This window comes from Gorilla gorilla, chromosome 8 (genome assembly GCF_029281585.2).
Source record: "Gorilla gorilla gorilla isolate KB3781 chromosome 8, NHGRI_mGorGor1-v2.1_pri, whole genome shotgun sequence".
Taxonomy (NCBI): Eukaryota; Metazoa; Chordata; class Mammalia; order Primates; family Hominidae; genus Gorilla; species Gorilla gorilla.
Window position 1 is genome coordinate 50,975,496 of NC_073232.2, and position 23,019 is coordinate 50,998,514.

A 23,019-nucleotide genomic window follows, 5' to 3' on the forward strand; every position below is an offset into this window, starting at 1 on the left:
CCCCAGTTCTAGAGTTCATTGCTGAGCACTAATTTTTAATTGTTGGGAGAGAGAAGATGTTTGTCACAGTTTATTTGGGTATTTACTTTGGTTTGGTTGGAGAGCAGGAGGCAAGTGGGGGGAGTGGGGAGAAGGTGAATCTCAAGTAGTTCAAATAATACAAATATGGTCGTCACTTTTGTGGCAAATATCTGGGAAAGCCTACACCAAAATCCTAATATGGAAAGTAAAATTTTATTTTAAAAATGCATTATTCATCTGCTTTTTGTAGTGTTTCTACTGTGATCACGTTACATTTGTTTCTTAACCTCTTTTATGAGCAAAGAATGGCAAAATCAAATCTAAGACTACCAATTTTATCAAGTTAGCTAGATTTCTTAAATAATAAGATACAAAGTTAATATTTCATAATGGAAATGAGCATGCTCATACACTGCTAACACAACTTAAAGAGTTACAATCTTCTTTCGGTGGCAATTTGGCAATCTGCATGTGAGTCCTTAAATCAGTGCATTAGCTTTTAGTAATTTCACTCAAGGGAAAAATTAAGAATGTGTACACAGACACAGAAAGAAAAATGCATATCACATGAGTTTATTATAAGAAATTATAGGAAATTATGCCTCATTCTATGAAACTTATTAAAAATACTTTTGATTGAGTTGTGTAACAAATTCTATGCAATCCTTTTTAAATGGTGATAGGGAAAACCCTTCAGTGACATGGAAAATTGTTCTGTGTTTATTTTTAAGTTAAGGAAAGGTAGATAAAATACTTTATGGTTTATCAACTGCAATACTTTTGTAATAGGTAGTCTTCAGCTTTTATGTGCTCAACATTCACACAGCCAAATTTTTGTATGTTATTTAACAATTGTATTTCTTGATCAGTCTTGCTAGTAGTTAACATTGTTCTTTATTTAAAAAACGAAATTTGTCTCATTTTCTTTCTTTTTTACTTATTTCTACTCTTATTGTTTTTATTTCTGTTCTTCTATTTATTTAGTGGTTCATTTGCTCTCCTTTATCTACATTCATAAAGTGAAACATATATGCAAACCTGTTTTCCTTTGAAAGAAGTAGCATATCCATGTAAGGCAATAACTTTCTCTCTAAATAACGCTTTAACTCCATCTCCCAGATATTCAGTTTTCATGATCATCATTTGGGGAAAATTTCTCTGTGACAAATAAAGTTCTTTAGAATTGTGTCATTTAATTTTCACATATTTGGGACTTTTTGATATCTTATTTTTATTAATTTCTTTAATATTATTTTTCTGATTTATAATTTAGTACTCTTACAGTGCATATTTTATAATATTTGAACTATTAGAAACTCAAGAAACATTTGATCAAACTTTGTGAACATTTCCTATGAATTTCAAAGAACAAATATTTTGTTATTGTGTGTCATATTCTATAAATAGCAATTTATTCAAGATGATTAATAGTATTGGTCACATTTTTATATTATTATGAGCCTTTTTTAGACTTGTTTTATCAATTAGTGAGAGATAATAAACTCTTATGCTTTTGCCTTTGGTTTCCTCAATTTTGCTTCATATATCTTGGGTCCTGTTATTACATGCAAACACATTTATAACTGTTAATTCTTCCTCATGATTTGACCTTTATATCTGTATGTAATGTCCCTATTTTGTTCTGGTGCACTTGTCTTAAATGAATCGTATACACATCCAAATTTTTCAGTGAATCCAAGCAAATTTAACAGCTTTTGTTGAGCAAAAGTGTCATCTGCCATAACAACTCCCACAATTCTAACACACAAACTGCAGACAAACTTCTTTCATGCTCCAATGTGTATGTTTATGCCTCAGGATTTGCTAACACTTCTGCAGTGGAAAACATTTGCTGTTGAAACAAATAGTTTCTTCATAAATCCCCAACTTGGCTGTGAAGATACTGACAATTTTGTTGATTTTACAAACAATCATCAGTCATGTCTCATCCAAGTAAAAATATGTTATTTGTCCATAGAAAGCTATGTTATATAAATAATAAATTTAAGGAAAAACATATCCCATTACATAATCATTATAATTGTACATTAATGTGTTTATTTTTTCATTACATATTTATTTTTTGTCTACTCTGCACAAGGTACTAGGGTTACAAAAATGAGTAAGAAGAGAAGGTAAAGGGCATGGCTCTACCCCCAAACAAAGAGATGGAATATAAAAGCGAAGAATTGGCTGGGGGTGGTGGCTCACCCCTGTATTCCGAGCACTTTGGGAAGCTGAGGTGGGCAGATCACTTGACGTCAGGAGTTCTAAACCAGCCTGGCCAACATGGTGAAACTCCATCTCTACTAAAAATACAAAAAAAAAAAAAAAAAGCCAGACATGGTGGCAGACATTTGTAATCCCAGCTACTCGGGAGGCTGAAGCAGGAGAAGATCTTGAACCTGGTAGGTGGAGGTTTCAGTGAACCAAGATCACGCCACTGCAGTCCAGACTGGGTGACAGAGTGAGACTCTGTCTCAAAAAATAAAATAAATAAATGAAAATGAAAAATATATGTACATTTAGAATACATGATATAAGCCATACACGGTGGCTCATGCCTATAATCCCAGCACTTAGTGGGGCTATAGGGTATTTGGACAGAAATATTGAGACTTATTTAAATGACTTTTGCATAAAAGTTGAATGTAGATTAAAGAAAGTGCCTTTGAGGCAAAAATTTGCAAGAGAAAATGCATATGTTTAGAAATAAATGTGAAATGTTAAAGGGAAATTTGGTAGAAATTTGGCTAAAGTCAATTGTTCATGTTAAGAGAAGAGTGATAACTAATGTTGGATATTTCATACATGCTACACTGAAGACTGTTTTTAATGTTGGGACATTGCTTCACTAAGAATTTTTGAGATGGAGGAAGCCAATGAAAAGACTGAAGTGGGTAGCTGACACCAATATGTTTAGTATGGACTAGATGAGAAAGAGAAGTGAGGTTGTCATAGCAACGAAGACACTATTGCAGTGGTCTAATTACATCATTGCATTCATTTTTCTAAGGATGATTTTTGTGTGTTTGTAAGAAGAGCATTTTTTATATTAGTTAATTGTTTTGAAAATGGACAAACTGTAGAAACAGTAGAATAGGCACTTCTGGTTATGCCAACATGAAACATTACTGATACATTCTTTGTGGAGAATGTCTAAATGTAGCAAAGCAATCTAAATAGAGATGTTTCAGATTAAAATGTTACATGATCTCCTTATTAATGTTACTTGAGTGCATATTTCAGCACTCTAGGAACTGATTTTATTATTAAAACTATCTTTTCTAAATCTTAATTTCTGGATCTCCAGTTTCAGAGTCACTTGTTGATAATTGTTGAAAATGTAGATTCCTGAGTCTCAGTTCATGCTTACTAAATCAGAATTCCTGGAGGTGGGACCAGGAATTTGCATTTATTTAATGAAAAAGATAAGTGTTTCTTAAGCACATGAGGGTGAATTCAAACTCAGCTTTGTTTTTTTTCTTTTCTGCCCCCGTGAATACTGTAAGATATTTCTGTGCTTTATGTTAGTGCTACCCCTTGAGTAGTTGTGAGTGTGTTTACATACACATGTGCTATGATTTAAGCAATTGATTTAAGCACTTACGCACTGAAGTTTATGAACAGACACACTTAACACTGCAGGAAAGAAATTTACAACCAATAACTTCTGTTCACAATGAAAGAAAAACTACTAAAGAAATGGAACTACCTTGTAGTGTTGATGATTTCTTATCTGAATCACACTGTTAATATCCTACATGTGATGTTACGTAACACTAAATGACATTAATGTTGCAGAGGTCCAGAAACTAGTTTATTTTTATTGCCTTTGTGGGTTCATAGTGAAGCAGGATATTTCCCTGTCCCCCTTCATGGGTGGGAATAGGAGTGCATGAGCGCTGGAGTCAGCTGGCTGCTCTGGCACCAACAGGGACAAACTCCACTCACTGGAACTGGCTGTGTTCCACCTCTTGCAGGTGAGGAGCCCCTTTGTTCCACCCCTTGCTGGGGGAGCATGCAGTGAGTGAGTGCAGGAGCTGAGGCAAGTGCTTTTGGGTGCCAATGGAAGCAATTTCCATACTGGCCCTGCAGTAGCATCTGGGGGGTGGACGCCCACAATCCCTGAAGCTCCAGAGAATGATACAGTGTTCTTTCAGCTCAGCCATCTGCAGATGGCTTAAGTATTAACAGCTCAGTGGGCCCTCTGCCTTTCCATGTGACGCAGCTGCTTTCTGCCAGTGAAGGCAAAGAGTCAGTGTGATGGCCTTTTGCATCTGCATTCGTGGCACCTGAGCTCTTGTCTGGTGTCCAGGAGAAATGAGGTCACACAAACAAATTGGAGGATGGTAAATGCAGGGGATTTTATTGCCAATGGAAGTGGCTCTCAGTGGGAAAGGGAGCTGAAAAGAGGATGGGGTGGGAAGGTAATCTTCCCCTGGAGTCCAGCCATCTCCAGCCAAATTATTCTCTGAAATTATGCTGTCAAGCTGTCCCTCTGAAGTCAAGCCACTTCTCTCTGATATCCAGCTGTAGTCTCTGACATCTAGCTACTTCTCCTCTCTCTGCCAGCTGAGCCTAGGGTTTTTATGGGCACATGATGCGGGGTGGGGTGGGCCATGGATAGTTTTGGAAAAGGCAACATTTGAGTGGGAAAACAGGAATGTAAGTGCTCACTTTGGGCCACAGTAGCAGGCTTTTCAGCTTGAGGGTGAGGCCCTTGCAGGGGAACCTCCTTTTTCTGCCCATAATTTCCCTACCTCCTGTCCTTACCAATAGAGCAATACTGAGAGGTGAAGCCAGCTGGGCTTCTGGGTCAGGTGGTGACTTGGAGAACCTTTCTGTCTAGCTAAAGGATTGTAAATGCACCAATCAGCACTCTGTGTCTAGCTAAAGGTTTGTAAACGCACCAATCAGCACTCTGTAAAAACACACCAATCAGCACTCTGTGTCTAGCTAAAGACTTGTAAACTCACCAATCAGCACTCTGTAAAAACACACCAATTGGCACTCTGTGTCTAGCTAAAGGTTTGTAAACTCACCAGTCAGCACTCTGTAAAAATGCACCAATCAGCACTCTGTGTCTAGCTAAAGGTTTGTAAACACACCAATCAGCACTCTGTAAAAACGCACCAATCAGCACTCTGTAAAATGGACCAGTCAGCAGGATGTAGGCGAGGCCAAATAAGGGAATAAAAGCTGGCCACCCGAGCCAGCAGTGGCAGCACTCTTGGGTCCCCTTCCATGCTGTGGAAGCTTTGTTCTTTCACTCTTCGCAATAAATCTTGCTGCTGCTCACTCTTTGGGTCTGCACTACCTTTATGAGTTGTAACACTCACCGCAAAGATCTGCAGCTTCACTCCTGAAGTCAGCAAGACCACAAACCCACCAGGAGGAAAAAAACTCTGGATGTGCCACCTTGAAGAGCTGTAACACTCACTGTGAAGGTCTGCGGCTTCACTCCTGAAGTCAGCGAGACCACGTACCCACCAGGAGGAATGAACAACTCCAGACGCACCACCTTTAAGAGCTGTAACACTCACTGCAAAGGTCTGTGGCTTTACTCCTAAAGTCAGCAAAACCACGAACCCACCAGAAGGAAGAAACTCTGGACACTTCTGAACATCAGAAAGAATAAACTCCGGACACACCATCTTTAAGAACTGTAACACTCACTGCGAGGGTCCACGGGTTAATTCTTGAACCCACTGGAAGGAACCAATTCTGGACACATTTTGGTGACCATGAAGAGACTGTCACCAAGTGGTGAGTACCGTCGGACCCCTTTTGCTTTCTATTCTGTCCTATTTTTCCTTAGAATTCAGGGGCTAAATACCAGGCAACTGTCGGCCACTTAAAAGCGACTAGCGCGGACACAGGACTAAAGACACGGGTGTCAGGATTTCTGGGAAAGGGCTCTCTAACAACCCCCGACTCTTCGGAGTTGGGAGCATTGGTTTGCCTGGAACCAACTTCCACTTTTCCTGTACTTCTGGGCTGAACTGAGGGTCAACAGAGAGGAAAGCCATTCAGCTCTGGGGTCCCAACAACAAGTTGGTTGACCCTGCAGCCATGAACAGAACTTTCAAAGTCATGTCACCCAAGCAAGACTCGCCCATCTATCCTATCTATCCTGACCCTTGCCTCCTGGGTCCTAACGCCTGTCAGAGAAACTTCCTCCCACCTCCCTTCTCTGAGGATAGTCCTGCTTCTAAAAACCACTCCCTGTCTCTGGTGCTTTTCTAGTTTCTCCTATAAGAATGATTTCTAGTATAAACTTCAGGATTCTGTTAACTTCTCTGGGCACCCAGGCTCACCAATCAGAAAGATTTAATTTTTGCACAAAGTCCCATTGGAGGGGGGCCTATCTGGAATTTTAGGATCCCTCCTCAGACTAGCAGGCCTAAAAAAAGTTATTACTGAAGCTAGGATATGGGGAGCTTCAGAAATGATATCCTTCCTATTCAAGTGAGGACAAAAGGCATCACTCTTCCCACTCTGGAGATCCCTTCCCTCCCTCAGGGTATGGCTCTCCACTTCACTTTTGGGGCATAACATCTTTATAGGACATGGGTAAAGTCCCAATACAAACAGGAGAATGCTTAGGACTCTAACAGGTTTTCAAGAATTCATCAGTAAGGGCCACTAAATATGATTTTTCTCGATCCTCCTTGTGGTCTAGGAGGACAGGCAAGGGTACAGGTTTTTGAGAATGCATTGGTAAGGGCCACTACATCTGACATTCCTCGGTCCTCCTTGTGGTCTAGGAGGAAAACTAGTGTTTCTGCTGCTGCGTCAGTGAGCACAACTATTCCAATCAGCAGGGTCCAGGGACTGTTGCAGGTTCTTGAGCAAGAGGTGTTTCTGCTGCTGAGTCAGTGAGCGCAACTATTCCAATCAGCAGGGTCCAGGGACCATTGCAGGTTCTTGGGTGTGGGAGAAACAAACCAAAACCATGGGCATTTTTGTCTTTCAGAAGGGAAACACTCAGGCACCAACAGGCTCACACTTGAAATGCATCCTAAGCCACTGGGACCAATTTGACCTGCAAACCCTAAAAAAGAGGTGGCTCACTTTTTCTGCACTATGGCCTGGCCCCAATATTCTCCCTCTGATGGGAAAAAATGGCCACCTGAGGGAAGTATAAATTAGAATACTATCCTGCAGCTTGACCTTTTCTGTAAGAGGGAAGGCAAATGGAGTGAAATACCTTATGTCCAAGCTTTCTTTTCATTGAAGGGTAATACATAACTGTGCAAAGCTTGCAATTTACATCCCACAGGAGGACCTCTCAGCTTACCCCAATATCCTAGTCTCCCTATAGCTCCCCTTCCTATTAGTGATAAGCCTCCTCTAATCTCCCCTGCCCAGAAGGAAACAAGCAAAGAAATCTCCAAAGGACCACAAAAACCCCTGGACTATCAGTTATGTCCCCCTCAAGCTGTAGGGGGAGGGGAATTTGGCCCAACCCGGGTACATGTCCCCTTCTCACTCTCTGATTTAAAGCAGATCAAGGCAGACCTGGGGAAGTTTTCAGATGATCCTGATAGGTACATAGATGTCCTACAGGGTCTAGGGCAAACCTTCGATCTCACTTGGAGAAATGTCATGCTATTGTTAGATCAAACCCTTGCCTTTAATGAAAAGAATGTGGCTTTAGCTGCAGCCCAAGAGTTTGGAGATACCTGGTATCTTAGTCAAGTAAATGATAGAATGACAGCCAAAGAAAGGGACACATTCCTACCAGTCAGCAAGCCGTCCTCAATATGGATCCCCACTGGGACCCCGACTCAGATCATGGGGACTGGAGTTGAAAACATCTGTTGACCTGTTTTCTAGAAGGACTAAGGAGAATTAGGAAAAAGCCCATGAAGTATTCAATGATGACCACCATAACTCAGGGAAAGGAAGAAAATCCTTCTGCCTTCCTCGAGCGGCTAAGAGAGGCCTTAAGAAAATATACTCCCCTGTCACCCAACTCACTTGAAGCTCAATTGATTCTAAAAGATAAGTTTATTACTCAATCAGCTGCCGATATTAGGAGAAAGCTCCAAAAGGGAGATCTCAGCCCCAAACAAAATCTGGAGGCATTATTAAACCTGGCAACCTCGGTGTTCTACAATAGGGACCAAGAGGAACAGGCCCAAAAGGAAAACCAAGATCAGAGAAAGGCTGCAGCCTTAGTCATGGCTCTCAGACAAACAAACATTGGTGGTTCAGAGAGGACAGAAAATGGAGCAGGCCAATCACCCTGTAGGGCTTGTTATCAGTATGGTTTACAATGACACTTTAAAAAAGATTGTCCAGTGTGAAACAAGCCACCCTCTCATCCATGTCCACTATCTTGAGGTAATCACTGGAAGGTGCACTGCCCCAGAGGACAAAGGTTCTCTGGGCCAGAAGCCCCTAACCAGATGATCCAACAACAGGACTGAGGGTGCCCAGGGCAAGTGCCAACTCATGTCATCACCCTCACTGAGCCCCAGGTACATTAAAACCATTGAGGGCCAGGAAATTGACTTCCTCCTGGACACTGGAGCAGCCTTCTCAGTGTTAATTTCCTGTCCCAGACAACTGTCCTCAAGGTCTGTTACTATCCAGGGAATCCTGGGACAGCCTGTAACCAGGTATTTCTCCCACCTCCTCAGTTGTAATTGGGAGATTTTGCTCTTTTCACACACCTTTCTTGTTATGCCTGAAAGTCCCACACCCTTATTAGGGAGGGATATGTTAGCCAAAGCTGGAGCTATTATTTACATGAATATGGGCAACAAGTCACCCATTTGCTGTCCCCTACTTGAGGAGGGAATCAATCCTGAAGTCTGGGTATTGGAAAGACAATTTGGAAGGGCAAAAAATGCCCACCCAGTCCAAATCAGGCTAAAAGACCCCACTACTTTTCGTTATCAAAGGCCACATCCCTTAAGGCCTGAAGCTTATAAAGGATTACAGGATATTGTTAAATATTTAAAAGCTCAAGGCTTAGTAAGGAAATGTGCAGTCCCTGCAACACCCCAATTCTAAGAGTACAAAAAACAAACGGTCAGTGGAGACTAGTGCAAGATCTTAGACTCATCAATGAGGCAGTAATTCCTCTATATCTAGTTGTGCCCAACCCCTATACCCTGCTCTCCCAAATACCAGAGGAAGCAGAATGGTTCACAGTTCTGGACCTCAAGGATGTCTTCTTCTATATTCCCCTGCATTCTGACTCCCAGTTTCTCTTTGCCTTTCAGGATCCCACAGACCACACGTCCCAACTTACGTGGATGGTCTTGCCCCAAGGGTTTAGGGATAGCCCTCATCTGTTTGGTCAGGCACTGGCCCAAGATCTAGGCCACTTCTCAAGTCCAGGCACTCTGGTCCTTCAGTATGTGGATGATTTACTTTTGGCTACCAGTTTGGAAGCCTCATGCCAGCAGGCTACTCTAGTTCTCTTGAACTTTCTAGCTAATCAATGGTAAAAGGTGTCTAGGTCGAAGGCCCAGCTTTGCCTACAGCAGGTCAAATATCTAGGCCTAATCTTAGCCAGAGGGACCAGGGCCCTCAGCAAGGGACGAATACAGCCTATACTGGCTTATCCTCGCCCTAAGACATTAAAACAGTTGCGGGGGTTCCTTGGAACCACCGGCTTTTGCCCAGATACAGCGAGATAGCCAGGCCCCTCTACACTCTAGTCAAGGAAACCCAGAGGGCAAATACTCATCTAGTAGAATGGGAACCAGGGGCAGAAACAGCCTTCAAAATCTTAAAGCAGGCCCTAGTACAAGCTCCAGCTTTAAGCCTTCCCACAGGACAAAACTTCTCTTTATACATCACAGATAGAGCAGAGATAGCTGTTGGAGTCCTTACTCAGACTCATGGGACAACCCCACAACCAGTGGCATACCTAAGTAAGGAAATTGATGTAGTAGCAAAAGGCTAGCCTCACTGTTTAAGGGTAGTTGCGGTGGTGGCCGTCTTAGTGTCAGACGCTATCGAAATAATACAAGGAAGGGATCTCACTGTCTGGACTACTCATGATGTAAATGACATACTAGGTGCCAAAGGAAGTTTATGGCTATCGGACAACTGCCTACTTAGATACCAGACACTACTCCTTGAGGGACTGGTGCTTCACATATGTATGTGCATGGCCCTCAACCCTGCCACTTTTCTCCCAGAAGATGGGGAACCAATTCCAGACACAATACCACATGTAATATCTCAAATGAAGAGATGCTTTCACTGTCAATTGGCAAGTGGACGATATGAGGCAGTAAATGAAGATGGTGTAGGCAACATCCATCTAGGAAAAAGGGGATATACTCCTTTTTGTACTGATATTTAAATGTGGAAATAAGTCTAGCAACCTGTTGGTTAGAGTCCAGCTGGCACGTACCATAAATGTAGTCTGAGACTTACCCAGAGAGCCAGTCTATCAGGGACTCTGAGGATGTGTGAAGTATTACCAGAGGATGAGAACATCTGTGCCCAAGAGCATCCTCATAAGCACCATTATCTGCAGCAATACCAGAAGCATTCATGGAGAGGTAGAATAAAACAATTTTAGTTGAAGAACATGAAATACACACATCTGAGCACATATAAGGCAATGCCATAGATAATAATGAGTGGAGATTTTCTTTTAATGATTATTCCTTGCTGGAATTGACATTTATAATTTTGATTTTACTATTATGACTACTTTTTAACCCCATATTCGTTAGATCTATGACTTTTGGTTAGACTTTATTATCTTAGTTTAAGTTAAGACATAATACGATGACCTTGGTCAATAATTTTAAAATGATTGCTTCCTTCTTTAGCCTATGCCATCAAATATAGCTCATAGTATCTAAGAAGCAAACAAGTAGGTTTAGCGCAACTTTTCCCCATAGCTTGAAAACAAGTTTTTAAGAGGAATGTTCCATAATACATGGTTATGTACACAAATGCACAGCACATGAGATTTGCAATTTCTAAACAACCATTCAGAAAACTCTCATTGCTTCAGTGTCTATAATCACTGGGGCAACCTGTTCTCTTGCATAGTATTTCAAGTGTATTTTCTAAAATATATTTTCCAAGTGTATTTTCTAAAATATATTATAAAACATTCCCCACTAGAGTTCTGGAGGAAAAATACATTTAGAAAATAGTGCACACCTGGAGCCTGAAAATACATTAGCTTGGACCATAAGTGTAGTAAATACCTGAGAATGCCTGCAGTAAAGAGACTCCTATAACTTTGATAATTCTAACTCAATCTTATTGGAATATGAAAACTCATTTTCGATGTTAAATGTATTACATGTTAGTTACACACTAGATAATTCTAAAATGGGAGTATTATAGACCTTGTGATCACATATATATGTGCATTTACATTCCAGCATAGCTACTTACTACCAACGACCTGTCATTTGTTGAATTTCTACAAATGAAGATAGATCCTTCCCAGGGAGTTTTATTTTTAATTTGTTGAAATACTTTACATAAAGAATCTAGGAAAATCCTGGCCATATTCTTGCTTTAAAACAAAATTGTTAGTTTCTTACTCGTCTTCAGAATTTTCTAACAAAATCTCTGAAACTCTTCTTAAGTCAATATTTTGGACTTGACTAAAAGTCAAAGAAGCAGAGTCTCCATATATTAAATAAAAATATTTATAGGCACAGAGTAGAGTTTATAAGGAATAGCACAAAATATGGAAAAATAAAGAAAATGTTGATGAGATTGTATTTGCCATCTTTAATCAAGAAATATGTTCATTTTATTTCTTGCTAATGAAAAATAAGGTCCAAATAATGCACATAATGTTACTGCAATTAGAAATAAGTTTAACTTATCACATTACTAAACTCAATATGTTAAAAACAAAAAGCTTGTGGCAAAAAAATTCTAGGTAAAGACAAGTTATTACCTTCCTAAAAATGTGCAGTTTATACTTTTCACTTCAAATGACTATACAAACAAGATTATTTGGCAATATAAAAAAACAATTAAAATTTACAGACTTACTGATCTTGACTGTTTTGGTGACCTCTCATGTGCATCTCACCCACAAATAAGATGATATAGAAAATAAACTATCAATTTTTGCATGACATTTTGCTCACCTTTTTTTTTTCCTGTATACTCAATATATGTGAACTATTCTCAAAATAAGGCTCCTAGGATAGGCAAGGTACACTTTGTTTGAAAATTATCAGAAAAACAGCAACAATAAAAGGCACACAATTCACTTAGTTCCAATAATCTTTAAATATTTCTTCCCATTTCTAAATACCTGTCAAGGATGTAAAAATTTTATTTGGTTTAAGTCACTGCTTCACCATGCAGTAAGCAAAGGTTATTTGAACAGCACTCCTCCTCCTTCTTTTAAGTAATGTGTTTTGGAGAAGAAACCTTCTGATAATCTATTTAATAAAAGTTATGGGTGAGTTCAAACAAGAACGTCTGTCAGAATTTCAGTTCTCTCTTATACAACTCTCCTCAAGTTTCCTGTTACCTCTGGGAACCAAAAATTCTGTCTCCCCATTTCTCGCATTACTTGTAAGACTAACAGTGGGAGGCAGTTATAAAAAGAGCCATGAATATATAATTAGGTGATCTGAAATTTAGCACTGGATAACATTGGTTCTCTTCGTACTTCACCGTATCATCTTAGGCAAGACAATGAGTCTTTTTGAGCCTCAAACTCTTCATCTGTAATATGGACTTTAGCTGATCTGTAAAAATTCTTCTTAAATATTATATTTTGCATTCAAAGGTCCATTCTCTCTCTTCCAATAAATCAAAGAAACTTTGGTAGTAAATAATAAAGTAGACTGAATCATTGTTACAGTAATGTTTGTGATTGTAAGCTATCTCTTGCATCCTCATACGATGCTCACTCCCTACTAGATAATCATAACCCACAGAAGCCTTCAAAAGTCAAAGGAGCTGGGTGCGGTGGCTCATACCTGTAATCCCAGCACTTTGGGAGGCCAAGGCTGGAGGATCACTTGAGCCCAGGAGTTTGAGACCAGCCTGAACAATAAAGTGAGACTCCTGTCTCTACAAAAAAATTTAAAAATTAGCCAGGTGTGGTGGTGTGTGTCTGTAGTCCTAGCTACTTGGGAGCCTGGAGTGAGAGGATTTCTTGATCCAGGAGGTCAAGGCTGCAGTGAGCCGTTTTTATGTCACTGCTATCCAGCCTGGGTTACAGAGTGAGACCTTGTATCAAAAAAAAAAAAAAAAAAAAAAAAGAAAGGCAAAGGATAGCCCAGTTGTGGGACCCAAAGGATCCCTGGCTAACCAGTGGTGGATATATTGGAGAAAGATAGCAAATTATCATGTAAATCTAGTCATCTGTATTAAGGAATATTTAAAAATTGCTAATACCTACAAATGTGGGGACACAAGTCAGCTAGGAAAAAAAATATATAAGAAAAGGTTCCGGAATAGACAAGAGCTTTCATCTGAAAGGCTAGTGAGAGGAAAACAGCTTTTCATGTGGTTTTCACATCTCTGGAATTTCTCTCTTCTCCATGGATTTCTCTTATGTTGATTCTCACAGTCACCACCACACTCTAAATAACCTCTCCTCAAACTCTGTTCCCTTTTTTCCTTTTGAACCTAAGGATGATTTCGAAAAATTATTTTGTTTTTATCCTCTTAATATAGTGACATAGGAAAAATTTCAGAATTTTATTGCAAATAAAGGAAAGAAGAAAGCCAAATATACACACATTCTCTAGTTTATGTTAAATCAATTTATGACATCTCCCCACCTTCTAGAAAATTCCTCTAGGTAAAAAATAGCAAAACTCCTCTTGTATCTCCAATATTCATATTTATCACCATAATAAATTGAGCATTCATTGGTGATAAGAAAATGTGATAAATTGAATATGAGATAAAAGTATTTTAATTTAGCAGGTGCAATATTTAGTAGAGGTGAATGAATATACTTATTAATGAAATAGTGGTTTATTAAAGACATTTTCTTACTTGGAAATGCTTAAGAACAGGTACTGAGACAACAAAAAGAAAGACAACCTTGTATTCTACAAAAGGGTGGTATGATGACTTCAGGGAGAGAAATGGTTGGCCTTATGTTATAGTTGAGCACGCAGTTGCAGCGCAGCTACAGATACCAATAGAGATATTTTCAACTAATTGCAGCTTGACTTGCTGTTTGTTTGCTTGCTTCTGGCAACAAACTAATTAGCTTAAAGATTTGGAGTCATCATCACTAGAATTATAAAATTCTTAAGCTAAATTTTGACACTTCTATTATTATGTCTAGCATAATAAGAAATGCATTTTACAACATCACAACTAAGAATTAGGTAAGTTCTACACTATTTGACTCAACTATACATCCAAATTATTATGTCTATAGTTGAGATGGAAAACATCTGTGATCAGAGAGATTTCATAATCCAATGAGAAGAGGGGAAGGAGGTAGCAAATCAAGAAATGCAAGCAACAACAACCACAGGAGCATGTAAATTAACTGCAAACAGGGCTTTTAATAGAGACACTGTTTTAACAGTCATTAATTGCTGAATTTTTAGTCCTGTGATCTGTAGAAATGCGGTCATATCTAAAGGTTTTCCTGCATTTCTGGGAGTTAGTGCAGTCCTTCCAATAATTTCTCCTTCTTGTTTATCCTTACAGGCAAAACAAATTTATTTATTTGTTCAAGTTAAGCTCAGATTGCTAAAACCTTCCAATTAATAATTTATTTTTTAGAATGAAAATGAAGAGATAGTGAACTGTCACTGACATAGTAGAATTTACGTATTACTGCTTAGAATCATAAGATTTCTGTGAGCAATATTAAGCTAAAATCTATCAGCTGGTCTAGGCAGCAAAACGATCTAATATAAGCCATTAATTTAGTAAAGAAAAAGAGTAATAAATGTATCTCATAATAAAGCCTAATTAATTCCATACATAATAATATACTTACAGTATATACACCTAATCAACGTTCAATATATTAGAAAAATCAAATGTTAATAACATAAAATGTTATAGAAGAAAAATTCAAAATATACTCATCAGTTTTTTTTAATCTGTGCCTATTGCTGATGAAATAACTATTTAAGCTCATTCAGTGTACTGCTTCCTTACTGCCACCAGTGTCAGAGGTTTGTTTTCTTGAATAGTTTAATGACAGCAATCTAAAGAGGTTAAATCAGAAGATCTAGAAGACAAATTGGAAGAGGTTTTTATATTTTCTGATTTCTGTAACCACTTTAAAATGCATTCATGTTTTTCAAAGATGGCATGTGATTCTACCATCTTTAATTTCTACCTTTTTATTTTACCCACAGTGCCATAAGTATAATTATATGACATAGCAAAAATCAACTACTGGTCTTATAAAATATTAGCACGAGTTTAGTATGCTATGAGCATTTGTATACATTTATCTATACCTATGTAATTATCTTAACAACACTGAGGAAATATGAGATGTAAAAATCAAGAGGATAGCCAAGTAATTTTAAGAAGATGAAGTTTTTCATAACATCAAAAATTCAAACTGAAAGTTAATGACATTTAAATTGTCTAATATTTTCTTAAGTTTTTTAAATACTTGGGCTTCTAAAAATGCCATTTACTCTTTCCATGGTTTATAAAACTTGGAAACATCAAACTATGATAAGATTCCCATAGCCAGGCACTGCATAACATCAACCTTACAGAGTCAATTAGCAAATTACCTCAAAGCTGACCAATGTTCAAATTTGAATTTTGTACTACAAAGACAAGGAAATCACATTAGTATTATTTAGTGAAAGGGATTTTAATAATTTTGAAGGACAATGGTAGAGCTGAAACATGCAGACCCATCATAAATCAAGAAAATATAAAGTATTTGGCAGAATATTGTTTTTTGAATATGTATTTTATGGTCATTTACATGTCTAGAATGTTCTACCTATGAATGTTTAATAAAAGATGGTTCATAAAGAAATGAGTAAGAGCATATTCAAGCACTTTTTCGATATCCGAGTGAGATTTAACAAGGTTGAAACCACCGTTACAAAGATTATGACAATGGGGGAAATCTAGCATGGCTGATTCCATTTTGCTTCTAGCCTCCCAGGCTGGCTATCCTCATTCACTCCTGGGCATATGCCAAGCTAACCATGGGAATAATTTAGTTTCTAATTTAACTTCAAAGCAATGATGCTAATAGCCCCTCTGTAAAACTGAGCCCTCTTTTCCTGTCTTTGTAAGATTAATGAAAGGCCACAAGACTAGGATTTTGGGAGAGGCTTGAATTCTGCTTGACGTAGGCCTAGTTAAAGGTAACCAGCCATTGTTCTCTACCTTGCTTTTCTATCAGCTCTCACTGCTCAGGAGTCATGAAGCTAGAGATCATTTATAAAGAAGATTTATAACTTCTCTAATTTCTCCTATAGATGACATCGCTATTGTCAAAACCTCAGATTGGTCTTTGGGATATTTTTCAGACTTTTGCATTCTGACGACCTACTGACTCCACCTGGACATGTGAGTCATACCAAGGAACTGACTCAACCTGTGATTCCCACCCAGAAACAGACTCAGCACTCAAAGACATTTTGGACACTTCTACAATTTCATACCCAACCAATCAGAAGTGCCCATTGCCCATCCTCTTGCCCACCAAATTATCCTTAAAAACTCTAGCCTGCAAGCTCTTGAGGAGACAAACTTGAGAATTAACTCCCCTTCTTCCAACTGGCCAGTCCTGCAGTTATTAAACTTTGTTTAATAACTTCTTTGTTGCAAAAACCTACTGTTCTCATTGAATTGGCTCTGGGTGGTGGGCAAGATGAACTCACTGGGTTAGTCTCACAAGATTAGTCTTATAAAGCAGCAGGCCCCAAACTTTTTTGGCACCAGGGACCGGTTTTGTGAAAGACAATTTTTCCTCAGACAGGGGTGGGGCAGGGGGAAAGGTGGGGGATGAAACTGTTCCACCTCAGATCATCAGGCATTAGAATCTTGTAAGGAGAGCAACCTAAATCCCCTAAATCCTTTGCACGTGCAGTTCACAATAGGGTTTGCACTCCTGTAAGAATCTAATGTAGCCACTAATCTGACAGGAGGTGGAGCTCGGATGGTAATGCTTACTTGCCCACTGCTCACCGCCTGCTGTGTGGCCTGGTTCCTAACAGGCCACAGACTGGTACGGGTCCGCATGGCCCGGGGGTTGAGACCCCTGTTATAAAGGGCCCATACAAGTCTAGCAGCAGAAAATTACCATCTCCAGGAATACAAAAAAAAAAAAAAAAAAAGAATGAAGATATCACAAAGAGGCTACAAAAATGCAAACATTAAAATTAAAATAATTCTATTTAACACACGTAATATACATTTTCAGAAAGAAATGCAACAAAATGCTAAAAAAATTTAATATCAAATTTTTTCTCCATCTTTCTGGTACTCTTTCTCAACCTTTGTCTAATGATAGAATCTTCATGACCTAAAGGAACTCCATTCTCTGTGGTTTATGTGAACCTAATCCAGCTCTCCTTTCTGCCCTCAGTCACTAAGTATTTCTTACAGGACCCAACACTTAGTGAAAAAATGGGTACATATCTATGTATCATATATGGACTGAGGGCCACAATATATGTATGGTTCACGACATGTGAAGATAACCATGCAAGAATTTACCTTTGCAGAGATTATGACAGTGAGGGAAATCTAGCATGGCTGACTCCATCTTGCTTCCAGCCTCATTCACTCCTGGGCATAGGCCAAGCTAACCATGGGAATAATTTAGTTTCTACTTAACTTTGAAGCAATGATGATAATAGCCGCTTCGTAAAACTGACTTCCTCTTTGTTTGGGGACTGAAATTGTCTTCACAGGACTGATGAAAGGCTACAAGATTCAGCCCACACTGAATTAGATGTTAGAAATGGAGAAAAACAATCAGATAGTTCACTAAAGGAAGACTTTGAAATCTTAGGTCAGGCAATGTCTAAAGTCATCACCAGCCTGTTAATGAGAACACATATTTCTTTTTTCTTCTTTAAGTTCAACTTCTTGGTGACAGGTTTCTGTCACCTGGAACTAGAAAATTGCTGAGTAACGTGGTTCTGTTTCAACAATAAGATTGGGGAAATTTGAAATATAGATCTAATTTTCTAATTATTCTACAATACATTTATGTTTTTATTATCAGATGGATGTCATATATGTTGTTAAGAACTTTGCAAATATTCTAAGATGTCATTAAATGAATAACTTTAATGATCCAGGTTGATAATTAACAAAGTGAGTAATACAAGTCCAGAAAATATCTACTTGAGTACTAAAATAAGACTATCACTTTAAACCCTATGTCAAGGAGCTAAAGCAGCACCATTGTTCTGTATAACATTCTTTTGTTCTACCATTTTTTCAAAACAGCAACTTTTTCAAATTCGTGCAATGCCCCAATTTTGTAATTTAATGGCTCTTTGCACCACCAGCCTCTCCCTTCTCTTCATTGGCATGACCTATCCTTTTTAGTTTCTCATGCTCCTTCACTAGAAACCATGGCATGAAATCCGCAATCTCATACTGAAATCGTTAAATGCATTCTTTCTAAGATAGTGACCAGATAAGGATGCTGTAATTTAATATAGTTCTGTACTGTCTTTATATCTACAGATGCAGTTGGCTCTGGCCAACACGATAATAGAATAAAAACAAGAGTAAGAAATAGAACCAGCTACAACTGCCATTATGTGCAGATGATAAAATCATCTGTCTGGAAAAGCTAGTAGGATCAACATAGGAACTATTATGAAATAAAAGACAATTTTTCCAGACACAAGATAGACCAAAAACTTCATTAAATCATTACATATTTTAATACCACCAACAATCCATCTAGAATATGTATTTTAAAAATAAGATTTTATTTATATTATCAACCAATTTATAAAATAATCCAAATAAGATTTCCAAGTTGGCTGGGCTATGGATAAACTTTTAATACTAAAATGAAAGATGTTAGCCTGGCATGGTGGCTCACGCCTGTAATCCCAGCACTTTGGGAGGCCAAGGCGGGCGGATCACCTGAGGTCAGGAGTTCAAGACCAGCCTGGCCAACATGGTGAAACCCCATCTCTACAAAAATACAAAAAAAAAAAAAAAAAAATCAGCCAGGCATGATGGCGGTGCCTGTAATCCCGGCTAGTTGGGAGGCTGAGGTGGAAGAATCGCTTGAACCTGGGAGGCAGAGGTTGCAGTGAGCCAAGATTGTGCCATTGCATATTGCCTGAGCAACAAGAGCGAAACTCCGTCACACAAAAAAAAATAAATAAATAAATAAATAAAGATGTAGAGAATGATTAGAATAAATAGAAAGGTAATTGTAATATAATATTTAATAATGTAGCTGCTATTTCTCCTCAAGTTAATATCTAAACAAAATTAAAGCCAAAGCCAATATTTCAGTTTATTTTTTGAGGGGGGAAATGTATTCTAAATTTATGTGCAGAAAAATTTTATGAATAGCTAAATCAACCTTAGAAAAAAAGAGCAAAGAGGGGTTATCCCTTTTTTTGAATATTAAAATATGCGACAACAAAACCACCATTAGTAATAAAAAATAATTTGGAATAGCCACAAGAAGATAAAAAAATTAAACCAACAAAATGAGAGATCAGAAACAGAACCAAGTAAACACAGGATTTAACATATGATAAAAACTAGATCAAATATCATTGGAAATGATAGATGGCATATAAATAGTATTGGAAACTGTTACACTTCATAAGATAAAATTGGATCTTTCCTTAACATTACAAAATGTTAATGTCTGTTAGATTAAAAGTATAAATATGAAAGATAAACCTAATAGGTAATTGAAAAAAAACAGAATATTTTATTCAAACACAGAAAAAGGATTCTCAAATAAAACATTAAAAGTTTGAATTCCAAGTGACATCAATAAATGTGATAACATAAGAAATGTTTTTTGTTCATTGAAAAGCCTCTTAACAAAGTCAAGAGATAAATGAATGAATGAAAAAAGCATATTTGCAAATTTTATGAACAATTATTCTTCAAAAAAGGAAACTCAAAAAACTAAAGATGACATAATGTGGTCCTCAAAATAATTAATACCCAGTAAAATGCAAATGAAATTACGAGATACTGCTCTGTACCTATTTGTCTACCAAAAATAGAACACTTTATAATGTCAGACATTAGTTGGTATTTGCTAATGCAGGAACTCTCATGTACTGACACTGTTTTGGGGAGTATGGACTGGTTGAGTCATTCTGCACAGCAATTTGGTACACTTGGTCAAGTTTATTATATGCTCTTCTATGGCCCAGAAATTCTGTTCCAAGGTATATGTAGCCCAAAGAAATTCTTACCAATGTTTTATAAGGGACACACATGAAGGCGGTCCTTATTGCAGTATTTACGGAAGTGGGAAATTGGAGGCAACAAAGATGTCTATTGGTAGGTGAAGGGGTAGGCAAAATGGGCTGCATGTGCACATTGAAACATTATGCAGTAGTCAGAAGCAAAAGGTATATGTATATACACAGAATAATACTTAACAACTTGGTTGGACTTTCAAACCTAGGGCTTAGTGAGAAAAGTAAGAAACAGAACGACCTATTTTTGGATATATATATACACATACACACAAACATACATTACTATAACTCACTATATTATAGATATATAAATCATATGCATATGCATTTATAACAGTAATATACATTTTACAATAGCATATACAAACAATACAAGACATCTTAGAATATATAATAGTTGTCTATAGCTAAGGTGGTGGTGAGAGGAAGGGAGTGGGAAACAGGGATAAATCCAAATAAATGAATAAAAGAAAACCGAGCTAACAAACCAAACCCAGAAGGGACCTTGCAAAGACCAGTGATGGTAATTTGCCTCAAAGTGAGAAGTATGATTAATGCAAACTTCTGCTCCATATTCCCAACATAAAATGAAATATTATGATTCATCAAATTACTAACATCTTAGTGATCCATGTAGTGAGCCAATACAAGTAATGCCATTCAACTAGTATGTATCAATAAAAATTTTAAAAACAAACAAAATAATGCCAGTGTAAAAATATCCATGATAGAATACAAAGAAGCAAGGTTTTTGATTGTCAGCATCATGTGTATGACAGGAAGGTGATGGGACAGTGGTATCGGCCAGAGAAACAACCAAATAAAGACCATAAAACTAGTGAGGAGTAGAAGAAAAACAAAAGGCAGAACAGTAAACAATAAGACCTATTTTTGTTACTAAAATCACTAATGGCTGAATTTGACTGAATTTCTTATGGAGAATGTTGAATAGGTAAAATGATCTGTCTTGGATTGAGACTAGTGGGAACAAGGAAACTGCTACAACCACAGCTGCTGTAAATGAGGTCAATGTGTGTTGTCTTATGCACTCAAAGTAGGTTTTGTGCACAGAGAAGAGTAGTTGTATGTGTACTTTAAAATCCCATTCTATCTGTAAATTAAAATTTTAATCTAATAATTTTGTAAAATGTTTAACTTAGAAATTGAATTACTCTACTTCTGCATCCAGGGAATTTTAATATTCAAATGTTTGGTCCCATTCTGATACTTAATTAACTAAACTCAATTAACATTTTAAAATAAAGTTATAAATTCAATGTATTGAATTTCTTTTTAATTATTTAAATAGTTTGACTACCAAACTACCTCTTCCCAAGCACTAAAGTAAGTCTTGTAAGTTAATTACATTAAACTTAAAAGTAAGCTAATGAGGTTTTCTTAAATGGTTTAATACTTTTTATAAATTTAGAAAGATTTAAATATAAAAATCACAAGTTTAAATCACCTACAGAGTTAGAGATTTTAAGTTAAAATCAAAGATGTATTTTCTTGACGCTTTGTTGTGATAATTTTTATTAATCATTAAACTTATTTAAAATAACAATGCACAAATTATTCCATAACAGAAAAAATAATGTTATAATTTGGATTCATTTTATTATTCTCACAATGACTTTATATTTCTCATACACCTACCCACTAGAGAAAAATAAATTCTTGTCTTCCCATGTTTATCAAGTGGATGTTTTTGTCTCATTGCATTGATTTCCTAACAGTTACACTCCCAGCTATAGGACTGGTGTAGGTTGTTGCCCACAACAAGAAAGGTCACATTCAATCCTATTATAAACAGAATAGAAAAGAAAACCTCCTACCTTTAAAACGAAATAAGCACTAAATTCTTGCATTCAAGCCACCTAAATTTTCAAACTGCAGTAAATTATCCCTAATATCATTCATTACTTCAGTAGTGCTTTGCATTTATTTGACTCTTTGCATGTGTGGTAGAGGTGTCTTTTAAATAATTACAATGATAGGAGAGAGATTTTAAAAATATTTTTAACATCTTAATTTAGCCAAAATAAATGAATCAGCATTCTATGCTAATTACCTCTTAAAAAAAAAAGAAAAAGAAAAACAAAGCCTCCCCAAGAAATCTAAAAACCTGAGATAATAATAGTTAAGGTCTATTTTTTAAACTGAGGGCTGCCCCTCTCTAATAATAGTAGAAATAAAATATTCCAGTGCTTACAACAAACCTTTTGGGAGTGAGAGGAAGCTAGAAACAGGTATTTTCTTTCTTTCTTTCTTCTTTTTTTTCTTGTTTGAGGGGGAGTTTCTCTCTTGTCATCCAGGCTGGAGTGCAGCGGCATGATCTCGCTCACTGCAACCTCCGCCTCCCAGGTTCAAGCAATTCTCCTGCCTCAGCCTCTTAAGTAGCTGCCATTACAGGTACGCACCACCATGCCCAGCTAATTTTTGTATTATGATTAGAGACGGGGTTTCACCATGTTGGCCAGTCTGGTCTGGAACTCCCGACCTCATGTGATCCACCTGCCTTGGCCTCCCAAAGTGTTGGGGTTACAGGCATGAGCCACTGCATGCACCCGGCCTGGTATTTTCAATTAATACACATTTTGATGTTTTCCTTGTAGTTAATGTTTTGATT

At 37.5% G+C, this 23,019-nt stretch overlaps 1 pseudogene; it reads left to right on the forward strand.

The window, feature by feature from the left end:
* The window catches only part of LOC134759144 (uncharacterized), a 50,441-nt pseudogene that overhangs the window by 20,746 nt on the left and 6,676 nt on the right, over positions 1–23,019 (forward strand).